Source organism: Schistocerca americana, chromosome 2 (genome assembly GCF_021461395.2).
Source record: "Schistocerca americana isolate TAMUIC-IGC-003095 chromosome 2, iqSchAmer2.1, whole genome shotgun sequence".
Taxonomy (NCBI): Eukaryota; Metazoa; Arthropoda; class Insecta; order Orthoptera; family Acrididae; genus Schistocerca; species Schistocerca americana.
The window spans coordinates 1,000,174,046-1,000,194,559 of NC_060120.1; positions in this window are offsets into that span (position 1 = coordinate 1,000,174,046).

Below are 20,514 nucleotides of genomic sequence, written 5' to 3' on the forward strand. Positions count from 1 at the left end.
TACTGAATAGGACTGGGGTGAAGAGGAGCTTGTGGCACAACTTGACTAGAAGAAGGGACCGGTTGGTAGGACATGTTCTGAGGCATCAAGGGATCACAAATTTAGCATTGGAGGGCAGCGTGGAAGGTAAAAATCGTAGAGGGAGACCAAGAGATGAATACACTAGAGGCAGAAGGATGTAGGTTGCAGTAGGTACTGGGAGATGAAGAAGCTTGGACGGGATAGAGTAGCATAGAGAGCTGCATCAAACCAGTCTCAGGACTGAAGACCACAACAACAACAACAACAGTAAGGCGAAGGTCCTGAGTTCGAGTATCGGTCCCCCAAAACAGTTTTAATCTGTGGGAAGTTTCAAATCAGCGCACACTCCGCTGCAAAGTGAAAATTTCGCTGTGGGCATTCAGACGTACATATGCGCAAATGTTTATAAATATTGCTTGAATCTCCCTAGTTTCTCGGCTGTATGAAGGCCATTGGTACATATCAATTATCTGAACAAACAGTTGCATACATTTCTTTAATGTTTATTTACTGCCACATTTACTTGTAGATAGACGTTGATATAAAGGAAAATCACTGAAGAGCATTTCTATTGTGGTTTTAACTGAAATACTTATTCCGTTGTTAGTGTTCGTCTGAGAGACGAGCCTCTCGAAACTTGGAACATAAAGTCACCACGTTTTCTAGTGATTACTAGCACCAGTTTTTTCTTGCTGTCCATCGTCCTCTGCTTCCTCTTCAACCACTCTTTCGTTTTTCTCCAAATTCCCCGCCTCACTGCCTTTAATTGTCCCCCAGCCTCCCCGCCTACCTCACTGTGCCTAACCCTCTCTCACGCGCCGCTCCGCCTCTGTTGTCCAGACGCCCTCCGACGCGCACACAGAAGTTGGTCCCGTCCTCGCAAGCGCCGGAAGTGGCCGGCGGGCGGGTGGCTGTCCCCGGCGTGGTCCCGCGCCGTGATGGATATTTAATCCCGCGGCTTGCTGCCGCGCCGGGCCCGCCGTAACTGCGCGGCCCGCTTTATCAAGTTATGGTCTGCACAAATTAGCAATTAGCGCGAGGTCAGCCGCCGGCACACAGAGGCTGATTTAATCTGCGTCCGCCAAGGCGGCCTGCCGGACCACTTGCTGTCCGAGCGGCCGCTCCTTGGCGATGCCCGGCGCAACTCCGCGACACACGCGCCGCCGGCTTCGCATAACTTCGGACGACCCGTCTCGCATTTCATCAAAGTTTTGCCAGAAAGCGGTTACGGCATAGCTTTATTCTCCCCTACGATCAAAATTTTTGTTTTCTGTCGCTTTCGTTGGTATTAGTATACATGGCGAATCACCTAAAAGTTGCAACACGCGAATGTAAAATGCTACTGACGTGCAGATTTCACAGAATGGATTGGTAGTCAAGGGCTCTTATTGTTAGTCAGTCAACAGATGGTAATAATAACTACAAAGCGTATTTTTTGTGCAATGGATATTAACATTAACAGACTGAAAGAGGGGAAAGTTAGAATGCGAACGGCAATCGTTGCAAGATTCTAGTGCTAGTAGTTTACGAGATACCGTGTTTCGAAAAGTTTCCACACTGACACTTGTTTGTGTCATTCAAGCGCCTAGTTACTAGTTACGATGTTATTACGTTTACTCTGTACTTTTGTATCAAAAAATGGTTCAAATGGCTCTGACCACTATGGGACTTAACATCTGCGGTCATCAGTACCCTAGAACTTAGAACTACTTAAACCTAACTAACCTGACAGCACACACATCCATGCCCGATGCAGGATTCGAACCCGCGACCGTAGCGGTCACGCGGTTCCAGGCTGAATCGCCTAGAACCGCACGGCCACACCGGCCGGCGCTTTTGTATTCCTTGAAGGCATTGCCAATTACCGGGGGTAGGACGTCAAAGGGGCCGACTTGGAGCAGGAGAGGCATCACAGGGCATTTTAATTTCCACTGTCTATACTTCTACAAATAAATTCCTACAACTTTGTCAGCATCACCAGGAAGGATTCCCGATTCACACTCATTGCAGTGGAAGTTCGAAAACATGACAAAATATATATATATTTTTTTACGTGTGAAGTTTCATCATTTTTTCACTTACTAATGGCTGCATTTGTTGCTATAGGAACACTTTTCTTCATAAGTTACAGAGATTCTTCGATTAATTTTGCACAGCATACATACCACACGTACAGGTGTACGAAACTCTAGAATTTATTTAATTTATGAAAAAGCGAATCATCTGTTGTATTTTAAACTTCATGTTTAGAAAAAACACTAATTTTGTAGTTAATTACCTCAATTTTTACCACAGTTTTAATAGATTTGGAAAATTCTAGAGTTTCATACACCTTTAAGTATGGTTTGTATGCTGTGCAAAATTCATCGAACCATCTCTCTTACTTATGAAGAAAAGTGTACCTCTAGCAACAAATGCTGCCATTAGTAAGTGAAAAAATGATGAAATTTCACATGTAAAAAAAATTACTTTGTTATGTTTTCGAACTTTTACTGCTATTAGTGTGAATTCTGAATCCTTCCTGGTCGTACTGACGAAGTTTTATGAATTTATTTGTAAAAGTATACACACTGGAAATTAAAATGTCCTGTGGTGCCTCTCCTGCTCCAAGTCGGCCCGTTTGACGTCCTACCCCCCGTTAATAGTCAGTCAGTGTGTGACAGTCCCAACAGTAGGTCGTGAGTGGACAATGAGATTTACAAATGCAGAGAAAGCCGAAATGCCCATGGTGTAAGGAGAATGCTTGAAGAATGCAATGTGTCCTTGCATGCTTTATGCTACAAGATATTCCAATAGACGTCAACCATCTCGGCAATTATTTATCAGCTTCTTTCAACCAGTTAAGCAAAAGTCATAGTGTAAAATCTAGACAACGCAACAGAAGGAAGCAAGTGACGACAGAAGAGGGGGAAATTAATGGCCTTGTTGCTCTTCCAGTTACTCGCATGTTAGCTCCCACGTAATCGCACCATGATGTGGCATGGCTCAGGCAAGTGCCCTACGCATTCTCCATCGACATAGGTTACATCCATATCACATCCGTCTGTATCAAGAGCCGCATGGAAACGACTGTAAAAATCGTGTTAAATTCTGTACGTGAGCATTAAGAAAGGATACCCCAGATGTATCATGTATCTTGTTTAGTGATGAAGCCACATTTACCAGTCATGTTCCGGTAAACCGTTGAAACATGCGCTATTGGTGTGCTGACAATCATCTTTGGTCTCGTCAGTTGGAACGCCAGCGTCCATGGAATGTAAACGTGTGATGTGAGATAATGAACCAACAGATGATAGACCAGGTTTTCATACACGGAACACAGCACCGCAGCCTCCTAACATACCGTCTTCCACTGATTCTAGAAGACGTACCTCTGCAGACTGAGAGAAACATGTGGTACCAACATCATGGCTGTGCAACCCATACCGCACGAAGTACGGATTGTTTTCAGATCGTTGGATTGGACGCAGAGAACGTGTACCTTGGCCGGCCTTACCCGAATTTGACCCCTTTACAACTTTTCTTGCCGGGAAGGCTGGAAGACGTTGACTAAAAGGACATACCAATTACACCCGATGATATACAATGACGTATTACTGCAGCCTATTCGGGTATCTCCGCTGAAATGCTAGCACCTCTTTCCATACTAGACTGGAAGCATGTATTGCTGCTGCCGGTGGTCATTTTGAACACAAGCTGTGATCCTCAGTTGTTCCGTATATGCAGCTGTGTTTATCTTTGGTGTGTGCTACAACAGGTATTGTACAAGTGTCGCCGGCCGGAGTGGCCGTGCGGTTCTAGGCGCTACAGTCTGGAACCGAGCGACCGCTACGGTCGCAGGTTCGAATCCTGCCTCGGGCATGGATGTGTGTGATGTCCTTAGGTTAGTTAGGTTTAATTAGTTCTAAGTTCTAGGCGACTGATGACCTCAGAAGTTAAGTCGCATAGTGCTCAGAGCCATTTGAACCATTTTTGTACAAGTGTCGATGTGGGAGCTTTTCACAATACGATATCTCGTAAACGACTAGCACTACAACACCAATTACTTTCTAATGTACCCTACTTTTAGTTTGTTAATGTCCATAGGGATTGTCTATATGTTTGTTCAAAACCGTAAGAGCTTCTGACTACCAACCTATTCGGTACATCAACAGTACTTTCCATTTTCGCAGTATTGGCGGTGCTAATTTCAGGTGATTCATATCGTATACACGTGCATCAGGGCAGGTTATAGCTTCTAATCCCTAACAATCCAATGCACCTAACTTGACAGGTTTCTTTCTGTCCATTCGTTGCACTCTGGATTGGTAGGTACTAACTCAGCCGATGGAAAGCAACGTTGAAGAAACACCGACTACGGCGGCATAAGTCAAGCTTAGAGGCATCATCTGTACGTTCGTAAAATTTATGGCATTGGATGCTAAATAAATTGCTTGATAATATTTAAAACTGCTATTAATTAGGCTTATGGCCTCCAGAACAAGTTTTAAACGGGTATCAAGTCTGTATTTACTGTCAAAATTGTCACTGGTTACCGTTTTTAGTAACATTTCTACACAAGAAAGCAGCTGAAGTTAACCATCCGAAGCGAATGATTTTAACGTTCTCTACAGTCACTGACCAACAGACATTCGCGAGTTGCTACGTCCAGTCGGGCAGTGGCTTCGTTCCGAGACTGTCACAAAACGCGCCACGCAGAGTTTAAAGATGACACGAAAGTTCATTCGCCAATAACTCTCTAAGTTACTTAAATCTTTTAAACTTTCACCAAAATTCTCAAAACTGCAGTCGCTTCACAAACGCGATAAGACAACCTACGGAATGCAAGACGTTCTTCATCTTAACTAAAATACAGGTTGCGCGTTTCCACGTGGATCTACGCAGTGATATGGTTCTCGAGCGTCTCTTAGACACACACACACACACTCACACACACACAAAACTATGTCACAAAGCAATACACAAAATGTGAGGTAATGCTGAATTCCTATCAGCTGATGATTTAAATAGCCAATCCTCAAATGCTCACTGTAACACCTAAGTCATCCAGCAGAATCACACAGAGCAATTTATACAAGAAATTCTAACACTATGTACTCAATATTTAGTTTAAATAAAATAAAGTAATAATTTGCCTTAGAAATGAAGTATTAATTCAAACCTCGTCTGGCTGCGATTTTTACAGTGTCGTTATACTGTTGATAAAAATCTGTCCATGGAATAGTAAAAAGGTAGAATAAAATTTAATACTTGTTCTTAGCTTCACAAATACACCAGAGTCAGTGGAACAGTATGATCAATGGCCTTCATGTCATCTGCACTCGATTCTCTCATTATAACACTGTAACATCTTGTGTACAAAATCGTTCCAATAACAGTTATACGCCTCCTGCCTTACGAGATGACGACTGGTCTGTAGCCATGGACGACAGAAGCCAGCCTCCAGTACCAGCTGGGTAGTCCATAGGTCCACCAAAACCTCCCAGTCTGGGCCACAAACTGCTCTAAAGTCCATCTTCAAATGAGTCAGCCTACCGAACAGGTAGGCCAGGATCAGCATTCATTGTGACCTCCTGGCATCGAACATTGCGGTCCATCTGATGGGACGACGTCTGGGAGGCGCAGAGTAATCCTAGGATGACTTTAAGGCCACAGCACAAACGTGAGTAATTGGGGTAAAAGTAATGGAAAGGAAACGGGATGGGAAAGAGATGGAAAGAAAATAATGACTTCGAGCCACATAGGACACTGGAGCAATGCAACGGCGAGAATTGAAAATTTGTCTGGGGCTGCGACTCGAAACTAGATGCTCTACTTCTCTACAATAGTTGCCTTAACCGCCTCGGCCATCGGGACATCAGTCAGACCCAAATTCCCATCTTCCCAATCGCCGCACCGCAACGATCCCCGCCCATTAAATCCCCAACAGCAGATTTCTGGTTCAGGAGTTAGTTGTCCATCTGCACTGACACTTTTTCATCGAACAGCCGTCGCCCTGGTAGAATCGTAGATACGAGTTGGTGTCTGTTCTTTAGGACATGCCCGACAGAACAGATACCGTTAATATATACAACACACACACGCCGTGGTCGCTGCCACCTCCAAGCAGAGCTTCTGACAGGCCGCGACTTCCACACCACGGGCGGCAACCCGCTTCTAAAATTCGTTGCTTTGAGCCCACGTCTGACACAGTGAAATACGGCAGCCTTAGCCAGCCACTGGGTTTAGCAGATTCTTTGCTAGCCACCGGCGAAGATACGGCGACGAGAAGTATTAAGAGAAGTAAATGAAACAATATTTCATCCTGTCTGATTGCGTCTGGTGATGCCAGATAAGTTGTTCGGCCTCCATCCTGACAAATCGTAGGATTTTCCATCTCAGGAGTGGGCAACCCCATATAGCATGGAAATTGATCAGACAGCTGTAACGGAAAGACCGAGATACTGCGAATAAAAATATAATTCCTTCAGAAAACAGGATAAAATAAATGAAATTGTAGTGTAATCTGGGTGCTCAGGGCAAATGAAAGAGAAAGCAGAGGGATGGACAGACATAACTGATTTTAAACTGTAAAGGAACCGAAAAATAGAATAGCACCTCGATGAGAGGGAATTAACTCAGAAGTGATAATACAAAAGGCGTTCAAAAAGTTTTGCACACTCCTCTCTAATTTTTTTCATTTTTCGAAGGAAGAGAATGAAATTTTTGTGAACATACTTGGAACATTTAGCTATAAGCTGGTAGATAAAAGTGTTTTCTTTTATTTACAGGTGATTGATAATGGACCTTGAAGTAGATGTCAGGTTGCGACGACGGTCGGTGATGGAGTTCCTCTTCAAGTCCGGTGATGACTCTGTCACATCGAATGACAGGAAGTTGCTCCCTGTTTATGTGGTGGACACAGTGGATCGCAGCAGTAACCAGCGGTGGTCGCAGGAAGAGGAAACCAAGACTTTCACGAACGGCAGGTCGAAAGGTGATGGCCCCCTTCTTCTGGGATCAGTGTGGTGTTATTTTCATTGACTTTTTGAACGTGGCTCCATAACTAACCGCGGCCGTTACTGTTTATCATTGGACAAACTGTGACGTGCCATCAAGACCCACAGACCACAGCTTCAGGGTAAGCACATCAGACTACACCATGACAATGCCAAACCCCATATAGCCCATATGACGCAGGAGAAAATCAGGGAAATGGGTTGCAAAATTGTTCCTCATCCTCCCTACAGTCCAGACTTGACTCCGTCCGATTTTTACCTCTTCGGTCGTCTGAAGGCCCACCTCTCTCCTCCTGCAAAAATAAAAGAAAATACAGAAGACTGTGCAAAACTTTTTGAACGCCCTTTGTATATGGTGCAACATGTCTAGATATCAGAATTCTCCATTGATATAACACGCTTTGCAATACAGGTGAAATATCAGATGACTGGAGGTGCACTGAAGTTATTTCTCTGTTTAAAAAAGGAGACGGAAGTACCACAACTATTAGAGTTGAAACAGTCTTCTGAGTGCCTCTTGTAAAAACTACAGCAAAATAATTAATGAAGGGCTTCGGAACATCTCTGATTCAATTTTAGTACAACAGCAAGCAGGCTTCCGCAAAGGAAGATCTCACGGTCGACGCTGTTTTCACTCTGCACTTCGCTGACGGTTCTTTTGTTTTTAGAGAGACATCCAGTGACGCTCTATTGTCGATACTAACGCACAGTGCTCTGTTTACAAGACAGTTCTTTTCCATAATCCCTTCTGAACACGCGCTGCACTGTTATAGCAAACTAACATTTCACGTATTCACAAAACCTCTGTTCTTGCTTTGTCGCCATTTTATTCAAGGCGCTCGTAATATCATATGATAGGCACAATGCAGACTCTATGAGTTTTCGTTTCTGTTCATTGCATCAGTCACACATGTACCTGCAATATTTTCGAAGATGCTCAACTTTGGAAACAACTGAATAGTTTATAGTAGTTTTCTTTACCATTTAATTTACAAGTGAGTTGAATAATAATTTAAATAATACTTTTTTAAAGAAGCTAGCTCTTCAGACGAAATATTTATCAGCATAAAGAATAAAGCAGACACTAAGAATGTAGATTTTGAAGATGTAGAAGTGAGCCTGGAACCAGAATTTACCTCCATGATGTTAAAAATAGATACGGAGAGTGACAAATTATCTGTGGGATTTGAAGGTTACGACATTACAATCGTTAAAAGCTAGACCAAGAACAGAGAATTTAGAAGACTTGTCAATGAAATATCTGATTTAGATCCACTTCAAAGAAACGGATTGTTATAAACTCTCAAACAAAACTACAGACACTTTTCGGACGCACCTGGAACATTGAAGAACTTTGAGTATGATATGGAAACACTACCACACGAACCTTTCTGTTGATTTATCCACATTCAGTGTCGTTAGCGAAAAAACAAACCATTCATGGAGAAACTGACAAAAACAAGTGAATGGGGAATCATAGAACGTAGTAGCAATGAATACAATGATCCACAGGTTATTGTAAGCAAGAAGGACAGGGAAATGAGAATAGTTATTGAAACCAGGTCACTGAATGAAACTGCGAAAAGAGAAACCGCTAGGATTCGCTACACGAAATGTTGCACAGATTCTATAACGTTCGATATTTAGCTAGTCTGGACCTGACAGCCAAATTGTGACAAATCATCCTTGATGCTGAATTTAGAAAATGTACCGCTTTTCTCTTTGCTGGATATAACCCACAAAATGCATACTTTCGCAAGCCATACTTCAATGAAGCATGAACGTAATTACACAATTTCTCAAAAGGAAGCATTAGCCATAACTTGGGGACTGAAAAAAATTCACAATTACTTGTGGTTTGGCAAGGTAAAATTACACGCAAATCATAAAGAACTTTCCTGTTTGAAGGATTCTCCATTATTAAACCAAAGGTTTTTGGAGTTGGGCTTTATATCTCCAACAGTTTTTTTTTTTTTTTTTTTTTTTTTTTTTTTTTTTTTTTTTTTTGCAAAATTCATTACGTACAAGGCACAGAGAATCAGGTTGCAGATGCACACTTTAGGCGTGTCTGTAAATCCTTTAAAGTTAAATTTGGTGGATCAGAGCGTCCTCAGATACCCAAGTATTATAAAATCCTTAAAATTGTGTTGTATAGGAGGAATCAAAGTAGTAGTGAAGAATGAAACGTTTGCTGGCTGTTTCAGTTTCAAGTGGATTATTGTCATCTAGCCTATAGACATAGTGAAACAAAAAAGTGCAATGAGAAAATAGCAAGTGTAATCAGGATGTGTAATAACGCTCTGAAGAAAGAAACTGAACGACTCAAATCTTGTAACAATTGACAAAGAGCTTAAGTGTACTCACAACACTAACAGAGGCACTATGCAGAGTTTAAGAGCAAATTATAACTCTGAATTGCTGTCAGTAGACTAATATGGATCCCTTCCCAAAACTTTGGGAAATTTCTCTTCTATATTAGTAATTTTGGACGTATTTTCGAAATTTTTGAGATTATGTCACATTAGAAAAGCTTCAGCTAAAACAGTGTGGTATAAAGTGTTAGAATACTTTATTGAAATGTGAACACCAAAAACAGTAGGTCGACTGTCGGGCAATGGACTTCAATTTCTAAACTATGGTCAGAGGCTGAGAAGAGAAGGATGATACAAGTAACACACATATGAGTGTACCACCCTTCTAGTAACCCTGTGGTACATTATATGAGAGAACTGCGAAGATTATGTAGAACTTACTGCCATGAAAATCATAGAACTTGGGGAAATTTTATTTCAAATTTTGAAGTAAGTATGAATACATTACAACAGAAATCCATTGGTTTTGGACCTGAAGAAATAATGATGGGCTACAAAAGTAAAAGCATAATCGAAGAAATACTTGAATTTCATCCTGGAAATGAAATAAGTCTCGATAAGAAAAAGAAATTGGTAAGTTAAGTAATAAAAATGAAAGCAGAAACTACAGTTAAAAGACACAATGAAAAATTAAAAACAGTAAAATTCACTATAGATGAATCAGTTATCGTTAAAAAGCGTGAGAAATCCAGTGAGGTAATCAAGGAATTCCAGAATTTATGTATGTTTTTTATGGACGTTTAGCACGGGAGATTCCACAACTAAATGCATATTTTCTGGTGTACCCTAGATCTAAAAAATTGTTGGGTGTCAGAAATATAATCGAACTGAATAGGAGTGTGTAATTTTTGAGTATCGTAATTGTACAATTATTGCATTATGTTATAATACCGAAATATATATGTACATGGAATGTACGAGCAATCTGAAAGCGTCACGTTGTGGATTGTTAAGCAACGTTTTTGAATCCAAAGTGGTGTTGAATTGAAGATGAAATCACATGGCCGAGAGTGGACTGTCTAATTTGTATAAATAATGGTCAGCAGCAAGCCTGTTAAACGGAGTAAGAAAAAATGTGGCAAATGGACTGCCTAACTCTTATAAAGAGGCAGACAAGTGTTGTGCAACAAAAATGTTCATTTATATATCCCCAGTCTCCAAAAAAAGCAAAGGATGGACTGCCATCGTATCGCTATATGGTAGGGCATAAATTTCTGATTCTATGTGAAACGTGTGTATTTTATGTAAATAATTTTGTTTATTAAAACCAAATTTTTGTGTCATATTAAAATAAAATACCAGAAAATAGGTAGTTTAGTATAAAAAGGAATGAAGAGAGTTATTGATAAGAACCGATTATAAGTTTTTTTGCTTATCTGTGAAAAGTAAAAACTTTGAACAAAATTGCTATGAGGCACGTTTTTGTTTAACTTTTATCGAAGTGAAATTTTAAAAGATTTTTGTATTACAATTTCCGAAAACAACTGGTCTCTAATAACATAAATGTATTTCAAGAAATATTGTCAACTTGCGCAGTTCTTTAGTTGAGAGCATTTTAACTGTGTAGGTGAAATGTAAAAGTGGTAGAAGTTCCCCTCTCAAACAGAACAGAAATTCGGGAAGGCGAAAAGGTGGAATGATTTGTCACGCTGCCTCTAAGTAAAACAAATAAGATCGAAGTTAGTCTGTATGCAGCAACAATAGAGGTAAAATCTTAGCGTAAGAGTGGCTTATGCATCAGTCACTGCCCAAATAGCCTCGGATGGAGGCTGTTGTTTCATAATAGTACAGAATTTACCCATTTGGCTACATTATATACACAAATCGACGCCAAGAAGAATTAGCAAGCTCAAGAACATCAGGAGTCATGGCTGCTAATGCACGGGTTGTGTAGCCACAACACTGAAACGCCACACCTGTCTCATACAGCAAAAGGTTAAGAAATTTATTTAGAGCTATAATAACAGCTTGAACCAGTAAATTTTCTGTCTGTGTCTTTGGAAATAATAAAATGTTGCTATCGTACACTGGTTCAAACTACTTCATTTTCCAAAAAAAATGTACCTTGACAGCGTTCTATCCCATTATATACGATCTCGAGTATCCTGGAATTATAAACAACAGTATTATAAACAAATAAGTAACAGTAAAAATAATAATAAAATTTATTTATTTATTTATTTTGTGTTCGATATGCTAGATGCTTACAGTAGTATAACATTCAGCGTGGGAAACATAATTAACGTGCAAATGTAACAAAACATTATGCATTATAAATTTAGTTATACATATTTTAGTACTTATAAACCTATAGTGCACACATGTTGTAATCTGTCAACAAAATTAACAATTAAAGAGAAACACTTAAATTACAAATCCAAGAGATGATACAGTCTGTAAAGCCGTCGGCACACGGACCGTGCTGGCGAATGTTAACGTTGAGCGTGCCTAGTTCAACGTGCTGCCGAACGCTCAGGGACGATGCGACTTGTGCACACGGTACGTGGGCCCCAACGTGGTATACGCGATCGCAACGCACTCCAGTGGCAGTTGAGGGATATTTCTAGTTCGTAAATCACACTGTTTACTCAACGCGCGTAAAATTCCCACGTTAGTTCTATTAAAACGCACATTTCCTCCATCGTCCACGAAACGGAAAGTACCATGTCCAATCAATAAGGACACAGGCTTATAAAACTTCCATTACAAACAGTGCGTTACAAATGTGAAATACTTCTCGGCATAAGATAAACATTATTTCATCATTTCCACATTTTAGCACAACCCCAAGGTCAGTCTTACTCGATCACTGTTCCTACCCAGTAGCAGAATCTCTGCAACATGTGAATTACGAAGCGTAAAAGAAAAAGGAGCAAAATATCTTTATACAAGTAGCGGAAGCTGTCCTGTAGATTAAGCCAATCGAACAGTTACCCCTCAAAAAAGGTGAACTTATATTTACATAACATCATGTATTATAGTATATACTTATATTAAACTAATAATAAAGTATCAGAACCTAATAAAAAAGCGAATGTTGGGAAAAAAATTTGGAGGTATCAAAACGCGAACTACCGCCCCACGTAACATGTCACTTTTGGTCAGTGAGGCTACTCATTAAGCTAATGCAACATTACACTTCTTGAATCTATTCATATGGTTTCACTCCTTGCTGAAAACTTTAGTCGTAGATATGTTACTGATTGAAATTTAATTATAACAAATTGTACCAAGAACAATGCGTTTAGGGTGGAACTTCAGTGTGTCGTTGCCTTCAAATAGCCTACTCTCATAATACGCAAGTTACAATAACTCTTTTGCCACGAATATGATGTTTCTCATTATTTTATTGGAACGAATCGCACAGGTAACAACGGGTTTTGCAGTGATTTTCAATTTGCTGGTGCTCAGAAACGGCATATATACATATAGGCTTGAAATGAATGCCAATATGGCGCCTCACAACTCTGTACTGAAGGGAGACGGCGAGCTCGTGACGTTGATGGTGTTGTGTCATCTCATTGGTCAACGCTCAGACGCACGCTCAGAATATCTGACATGCCAGATATTGCTCGGCACGTTCGGAAAGACTACCGAGCGTGCTATTCCACGCTATGACGTCAGAAACTCGGCACGCTGAACGCTCAACGTTCGGATGCACGGTCCGTGTGCCGACGGCTTAAGTCTATGTAGATCCTCTAGTGAACCGTCAGGTAAACGATGCATTTCACACTCGATTATGCGCTGCATCATCTGTATTTCGCCGCAGTCACAGTCAGGACCGCCCACGTAGCCCTATTTGGCCATCAGCTCGTTGCACCGTCCAACACCAGTTCTCATTTTGTTTAGTGCCACCCAGGTTCTTCGACTGATGTTGTGGCCAGTAACACGGTCAACCGGTTTCTTAATGAGGTGTCCATTGGTAACATTTGCTTGTTGACATAGGTGTTTCCATTCTGCTATGGTGTCCAGATTGTTCGAAGAGCGGTTCCAGAAGGGATTTCTTGACTTTAATCGTGTCGGGACAAGCAGATCAGCGTGTATTAGGAGTGTGGTGTCAGCAGCAATTTTTTGCATTTCTCTTTGGGTTGCGTTTTGTCTGCGGAGTGAGGGCGGTTCAGTACAAAGAGCCATTGTGTTGGGGTAGGTCTCACTGTTCCAGTTATTGTTAGCAAGGTGTAATTTAGGCGAACATCTACTTTATTGACGTGCGAACTGTTGGCCCATACAGGCGCACAGTATTCTGTAACGCTGTAGACCAGAGCCAAGGAGGAAGTGCGAAGTGTCGTAGCATTACTTCGCCAGGTAGAGCCCACGAGTTTCTGGACGATATTGACTCCGATTTTGAGTTTTTGTCTGACATCTTGCAGGTGTTCTTTAAATGTTAGGCTGTGGTCCAGTTTAACACCTAGGTATTTTGGTGCTCCTATATTCTGGCCTGCTATATTCAAACGCAGCTTCCTGTCTGCTTGTTTGTTATGCAGATGCATCACTGTGCGTACTGTTTTCTGATTCATTAAGGTTGAGATGCCAGGTCCTGTAGTAGTTATGAAACTGCACAAAGTCAGAATTTAGGCCTGATTCCAATGTTCGAATGACTCGCCATGCAAAGCAATAGCCATATCATCGACATATGCGAACTTCCGTGATTTGAGTTCCTGTATATCAGAGATGTACAAATTAAACAGTGAAGGAGCTATCATAGAGCCATATGGCAGCCCATTATTGAGGATTCTGGCTTTGCTTGTTTTTCCGAACTTCAAGAAACACATACCGATGAATAGTAAAATAAATAATAGTAAAATATTTTGTATGTGTTTCTATATAATCAGAAAATGTTGTTTATGCAGCATTAAATTTAAAGCTTTCTGTAAGTTACAATTTTTCTGAACTTAACGTGTTAGTTATGAAATGAAAAGAAAAATCTACAAGATTAGTAAAAACCTCATTTATTTAAAAAGAAATGACCTTGGCCATTTTGATAAATAACATCGGGTGTAGAGTATTCTGACAATATAAAGTAGTATACTGAAAATGGTTACAGTAAAAGATACGATACTGTTTAAGTCCAGTGCTGTAAGCAAAGTAGAACTTCATCAGTTAAAATGTTCCAATTTTTCGAATAGTGTTTAGTAAAGATTTCATAAGAGTTGAAAGTTTTTAGCATAATCAGACAAAGTACAATCTAAGGGCCACCATTTGCTCAGTTACTGCGATGGTCGACAAATAAAGAATGATAATTCAGAGTAGGTGTTAACAGTTTGTTTGATGCTTAACTGACCTAGAATAATAACAACTGATTCTTCAAATCTCAGTTGAACAAACCCCTCATGGCCGATTTTTCTTTGCCTACACTTGAATAATCTTATGTACACAAAGAACAGAGAAGGAGTTAATAGAGTTTAATTCCTCTGTTAACGAAGTAAGAATGAAAGTTAGCTGTTGTGCTGTGCAAGGGAAACTGTTTCTGCTTTCCTAAGCACAGTAAGGTATATACAAAACAGTAAATCACGTTTTAGAGTAATTCAGTGGACGTGGCTTCTTGCCTGATTACGCTGGAGACCTTTCATAAATAGTCTTGGCCACATAAAGGGCCTGGAACCAAAAGGTTACTGGTTCGATCCCTGTTTATCTGTAGTAGTGCTCTATACTGGTATCCTTTCAGGATACGAAATAGTAGTGTGATACTTGTATCTATTAAACTACATTCTCCGGTAGTTTTTTTCTTAAATTTCCTGCAGAAGGTGCCACATTAATTTAGGGAATGTAATATTTAGAATCTCTTTTGGGAGCAACTTTTATAGGAGTTCTTTGAGATGGTACTGATTCGACCGTTCCAAGAGGAGGCCATATTTAGATGAGGCTACACATGCCTAGATACTTGTCCCTGTGGGAAAGAAGGTCTTAATTTAAAAGATGTTTTTTTTCCTGTGACAGTAGTGATAATATTTTTAAAAAATTAAGTGTTATAAAGCACAAGGGAAATCATATCCGGGAACATCAAGGAAACGGTGGCCAGATACGTAGCCGGAACAGGCAACAGCTCCTAATCCATGGAGTGTAGAATAAGCTGAAATTAATGGCACTGTAAAATATTCAGGTTAATTTGTCAGTATCGATTGATGTAGCAACGTTTAGCTCAACTCGAAAAAATTACATGTTGTTCCAGGCATAGAAACATAATGACGTCTGGAAGAAAAAATTAGTAACAGGAGTAAAACCTTCTAGTACACAACAGAAGGCAAACAAAAAAGCACGTAATCTTGAATGTAAAATTTCAGTCATTAATTTCAACGGAACTAAGCTTCCACAAACTTCAGGAAGTCGAAATATACATAATGTAAACACTTGTATTTTTGTGTAATACCTGCATGTCCACGGTGCTTACTGGACGTACAGTGTGGGAACGTTAATATTGATGCTTACAGAGTATGCTTATATAACCACTTTGTGGGAAGTCCGTAAAGCTATTAAAAGGGAAATTCAATTTTTTTCGGTTAGTTTAATTAGCCGGCCGCGCTGGCCGAGCGGTTCTGGGTGCTTCAGTCCAGAGCCGCGCGACAGCTACGGTCGCAGATTCGAATCCTGCCTCTGGAATGGATGTGTGTGACGTCCTTAGGTTAGTTAGGTTTGGGTAGTTCTTGGTTCTAGGGGACTGACGACCTCAGATGTCAAGTCCCATAGTGCTTAGAGCCATTTGAACCATTTTTTTAGTTTAATTAAAAATCAATCATTGAAATCCCGACGTAGGAGTTACAAAAAACTTATAATGTTCGCGCAACCGGCTGCATTAGACATACACTACGATACGAGAATCAAATTGCGCTGAAATCTTATAGATATAATTTTTTTTTTAATTTTCAATAAACATTTCATTCATTTAGTTGGTGTTTGATAGCTTAGACGACGAAACATTTTTCTAGCGTTTTCTTTCGTTTCCCTATTTCATCCACATGTTCCTAATGGCCCAGTAAACGTCTTAACGTTCACCGCAGGAGACTTGTCATGGGGCATAAGCGACAACGCTCATATCTGCGACCATTCTTTCGCTGTCACGTCTACATTTCTTCCTGGAGTGTGTTTATGTTTCACGCGGAAACAAAGATGCAGCAATACAGCATCGTACACTGCCATTCCTTTCAGGACATAAAGCACACAAAATCAGTTCATAAATAATTCTAACCCACATGCTCGTGCACTGAAAAAAAAAACTCATTAACTCTCTTGGATAAAGATTCACAGTCTAAAGTAACGTGTCCACAACAATTTTTGGCCAGGGACCTCTTTGACGTCTATGTTTTTGCCAGGTCCACAAGTTCAAGAAAGACGAACTGAGTTAATCTACAAATGAACTTTAACCTAAGCTTTTAACGTATTCGTTAAAGACAAAAGTAGCATGCATTAGCGATAGTGTTACAACAGACAACACAACATTTTTTTAGGAGGAAATTAAATTCGGTTTGCATCAATGTGATTTTTGAGCTTGCGTCTTCTGAACATGTTCAGTAATCCTGGGGCTACTATTGTTGCTCAAAGCTGTGCGCCTATCACCACTTATTTTCATTCGATTCCTGGACTTATTTTTAAGCATAAAACCCTTATTCGCATAAATAAGTTGTGGAGAAAAGTATAAGATAGTGCAAAGTGGTATCTCGAATTTTTGTGTACGAAGATTCTTTTTTAGACTAAAACTGCGCAACAAAATCAGATTCAAACGCGTCCTTACCATTTATACCATTTTGGAATTAATGACGTCTTCTTGGATTTATCTACAACTTCTCCAGCATTAGTGCTAACAGGATTACGATTCTGTTTTCAGTTAACATTTTGTTATTCTCTGGGAAGTAAAGACTTCATCAGTCGACATTTTCAGAGGACTCATGATGTCATGATGTTTTCCTGTATGTTTGCCACAGTTGTGTCATATTTTTTTCACATGAACGGGTTCTTTCACGGCCGTGAACGCAGAATAATTGTCATCGGCAATTTTGTTCGTACGTAACTGAAATTTCAAAGAAAGGCATGAAGTTTATCTTAAAAAATTAATATATCTCCGACGCCTTCTAGTTATCTGTTTCCGGAACACTTCATAATGTTATGTTTCTGGAAACACACGGTTACTATTTTTACGATGTCCACATGTTTTGATGTCGTTTCCAGTTTCCGCCTAGTCAATCATTGTTCTTCGATTATGTTGTCGTTGTCTAACAGCCGACAAACACGACTTATTGACAATACTTAGAAATATCAGTTGATACACCGCACCGTAAAGCGAAGCACGGCGATTTCTTAACTCTTGCTCATCGATATCCTGTGACGTTAGTTCAATTCGAGATTTCACCGTGTTGTTCGACAGAGGTATTTCTTTTTTTCCTCCATATTTTTCTTTTACATTATATTTTAAGTAACCACTTCTGGAATTTGTACACTGCCTTAAACTACATGAGTGTGACCTCCGAATTACGCCACACTATACACAGTTCGAACAAGTCATAGAATTATCAGATACAAAATAGCAAGTGGTAACGGGTATGGTGGAAACTAGTCATTTTTGACTTACAGTCCAATTTCACTAGTACTTTCCTGACCACGACCTTTAAATGACGTTTCTCTAAATTATCTCAATAAGCTTTCGCGATAAGAATGTAATCTCAGCTCCAGGGATTCCCATTTGAGTTCACAACGCATCTCCGAAATGCTAGCGTGTTGCTTGAACCTACCGGTGACAAATCTAGAAGTTGCATGAAGATGATATCACTTCTTCGGACATATGTCCGAAAGGACATGTCGGAAAGTATATATACCATTGGTAATCTTGCAGCTCTCGAATAATGAAATTACAATAAAATCCAGACCTTTAGTTGCTTACAGGCGTTGATAAATATCAGTGAGGACAGTTGAAAATATGTGACTCTAACCCGGAATGTTCTCCGTATATGGCAAACGCTCCATCCGTCTTTTTTATATTTTCTTCATTTTGTTCGGTATTGTTCGTTGCGCTTGGCCTGGTCAGACGTCACAAGACATCCGTTGAAGGTGATCGTTGATTCCTTTACTCAGTTTTTTATTATAGAGGGCGAGCAGCCCTCTGACCGAACACGCTGAGCTACCGTGCCGGTGATCCGTCTGAGCCACCAAAGACACAGAGGATAGTGCGACTGCAAGGAATTATCTGTGGCACGTTTCCCGTGACACCCACATTCTCAGCTTACTGTCCACACACAACATTTGTAGTGTACCTGCCCCTGCACACATTACTCGCCGCAGTCAATCTACCGATTCACGTAAGAGTTCGGGTAATGTGAGTGCATCTGCACTGAAGAACGCCGTTGGCCGGTAAGCCTTATCTATATGAAGATAGTATCTGTTCTTTCTGACATGAGTACAGTGAGCAGAGCACTACAAATGTCGTGTGTGGACAGCAAGTTGAGAATGTGGGTCTCACGGGAAGCGTGCCATAGATAAGTCCCTTCAGTCACACTATCCTGTGTGTCCTCCATGGCTCAGACGGATAGAGCGTCTGTCATGTAAGCAGGACATCCCGGGTTCGAGTTCCGGTCGGGTCACACATTTTCAGCTGTCCCCGTTGATATTTATCAACTCCTGTAAGCAGATAAGGGTCTGGATTTCACTGTAATTCCAGTCTAGCAGTTCGTCTCTGAACTGTTTTGATGTCCTCCTTTATTCCGACCTGGTGCGCATCCAAAACACTCGATCAGTACCCAAGAATAGGTCCCACTAGTTAGATATCCCCCACGAGGTCAGTTGGTCATGCCCTGTGGCCAATGGTCACGAGGTAACTGCCCATGCAAGCACTGGCATAATGCATGATCGTAGCGCCTCCGCAGACAGCAGCAACTCTCCAGACTGTTGTACAAACACAAAGGCGTCCGCTAACGGTACTCTTTTGGCCGAGTCTGCTTGCTGCCGTGGTTTCTGAAACGAGTTGCGACCATCTCCAGACTGTGGGATTACAAATATATTTACTTCGGAGCTCTGTCGATGAGAAATGTTTCGTCAATCATGAATTAAATTTCCAATCTCGATTCCGATATCAGCTGCAATATCCGATTTTAAGAGAAACGATGATTTTTGTGATATTTTATTCAGAAATCAAAGAGCTGCATATGAAAATTTCCTGAACTGCATGTATCTTCACATGGTTTCCGGAATACCATAGCATTTACGCGACTGTTCTCAGTATTAACGGAATGGCAGTATTCTACCGATCACCTGCACACTATAATTGAGAAGATAAAGAAAGAAAATTATTTCCTTAGAGAGACGCAACTTTAACGACGTCATTAGCTGGAAAATCCTGCAATCCATTGAGTAACTAGAAACTGATCTTGTCTCTGATGATTTTTAGGCGAAAACTCGAGAATGTCAGTGATATAACAGATTATACATCATCGGCCCAACAGCGGTGTGTTTCCAAACATTTTGGATTTGCTGCCACTATCTGAAAGTAGTCCTCCGCAAGGTAAAATCAGTCTCATGTAAGAAAAACATTATGCTAGTCAAAGCTACTCTTTGATGCTTCTCGCTACTGATTCCTCCCTCATACCTACACCTGCTGGAAACTTTTAGCACTGAAATATGGCCTCCTATGCCTATCCACATTCGTCAGATTTAGTATTACGCGCTAAATAAGTGTTATTTCCTATTAAGATTTTTCCAGAACAAATCCTCTCAACCGCGACATCCCAGGGATAGCCAGTGCTGCGACTATATACGGTGGATGTGTTTGGGTTTGGGGATTGCGTGTTTTCGCGTAATATATAGAAGTGTCTGGTGGTCGATAGTTATATGCAGGGTGAGGAAGTGATGATTTTGTATGGTGCAGGATACGAATTATGTTTACTACAGTTACGTCGTGATATGGCTTGATGATTCAGTCGTTTGTGGTAAGATAGCCTGTTTGGAGATCGGTTTCACGATGAAAAATTCACATTTTCCTCAGCGTAGCAGAGCAGTGTAACTGAATAAGTGTCTTTGCCAACAGCTTCCATATTTCAATTTCTATAGACCACTTTTGCAGGCTTTAACTGACAGTGCAATATGAGTGCTATACGTTTTTTTTTCTTCGATCCACACAAAAGTAGTTTACCGCTGAAATTCTC